Below are 1,782 nucleotides of genomic sequence, written 5' to 3'. Positions count from 1 at the left end.
AAGGGCTCAGACTTGCATGAAGCTCACAGCTCTTCCCTCGGTCTCTGTCCTTGGGTGATCAAATCCCTCCTTCTTTCCCCTAAAATCGTCTCTGGTGCTTCTTGGGTACCTCTCTGAGCAGGCTGCACAAGCTGGCCCATTTGACCATTATTTGTACTTTTTATTTTTATTTTTTGAGTCAGGGCCTCATCTGTCACCTAGGCTGGAACGCAGTGGCACAATCATGGCTCACCACAGCCTCCACCTCTTGGGCTCAGGAACTCCTTCAACCTCAGCCTCCTGAGTAGCTGAGACCACAGATGCACACCACCACCCCTGGCTAATTTTTTAAATTTATTGTAGAGACGAGGTCTCACCAAGTTGCCCAGGCTGGTCTCAAACCCCTGGGCTCAGGCAATCCTCTCACCTCCGCCTCCCAAAGTGCTGGGATTACAGGCATGAGCCACTGAGCACAGTTGCTATCTATATATATATATTTTTTTTTTTTTGAGTAGGAGTCTCACTCTGTCGCCCAGGCAGTGTCATACTCACGACCACCACAGCCTCGACCTGCTGGGCTCAGGCGATCCTTCTGTCTCAGCCTTCCAAGTATCTGGAACTGCAGACATGCTCCACCATGCCCGGTTAATTTTTCTTCATTTATTGTAGAGACAAGGTCTCACCAAGTTGCCCAGATTGGTCTCAAACCCGTGGGCTCAGGCAATCCTCTCACCTTGGGCTCCCAAAGTGCTGGGATTACAGGTGTGATCTACCATGCTTGGCCAACACAGTTGCTATTTTTATACTTTATACCTTTTCTTTTTTTGACCGAAGGAAGTGTAAACAAATCCATATGTTATTACACATTCCTTGGATAAAAATACTTTAATGGCTTCAAAATATTTCCTTATTGAGCTACCACAATTCAGTTAATTATCTGTTTTGCTGGATGTTCACATAAATTCCAATTTTCTTTCTTTCTTTCTTTGCTGGATGTTCATATAAATTCCAATTTTCTTTCTTTCTTCCTTCCTTCCTTTCTTCCTTCCTTCCTTCCTTTCTTTCTTTCTTGTCAGGGTCTCACTCTGTCATCCAACCTGGAGTGTAGTAGCATGATCAGGGTTCACTGCAGCCTCAACCTCCTGAGCTTTAGTGAGCCTTCCATCTCAGCCGAGTAATGGGGACTACAGGTGCATGCCACCATGCCCACCTAATTTTTTAATTTTTATTTTTGTAGAGATGAGGTCTCGCTCTGTTGCATAGGCTAGACTTGAACTTCTGGGCTCAAGCAATCTTCCCATCTCAGCCTCCCAAAGTACTGGGATTACAGGCATGAGCCATAGCGCCCAGCTTTGCTCTCATTTTATGTGGTTTTTTTGTTTGTTTGTTTGTTTTTTGAGTTGGAGTCTCACTCTGTTGCTCAGACTGGAGTGCAGTGGCCGCTCTCGGCCACCGCAGCCTCGACCTGCTGGGCTCCGGCAATCCTTCCGCCTCAGCCTTCCAAGTAGCTGGAACTACAGGTGCGTGCTACCATGCCCGGCTAGTTTTTTGACTTATTGTAGAGATGAGGTCTCACCAAGTTGCCCAGACAGGTCTCGAACCCGTGGGCTCAGGCAATCCACTCACCTCAGCCTCCCAAAACGCGGGATTACAGGCTGAGCCACAGAGCCCGGCTTGCTCTCATTTTAAAAAGGGTATTTCTTTGGACACACATTTTCTTTCTACACTTCTATTTCCTTAGACTATATTCCAATATATGAAATCATTAGCTTGATGTATATAACCTTTAACATATATATATAT

The sequence above is a fragment of the Carlito syrichta genome, unplaced genomic scaffold (genome assembly GCF_000164805.1).
Source record: "Carlito syrichta isolate Samal-C Ts95f unplaced genomic scaffold, Tarsius_syrichta-2.0.1 Scaffold307091, whole genome shotgun sequence".
Taxonomy (NCBI): domain Eukaryota; kingdom Metazoa; phylum Chordata; class Mammalia; order Primates; family Tarsiidae; genus Carlito; species Carlito syrichta.
The sequence above is the reverse complement of the archived record's forward strand: the minus strand, read 5'-3'. Positions refer to the sequence as shown.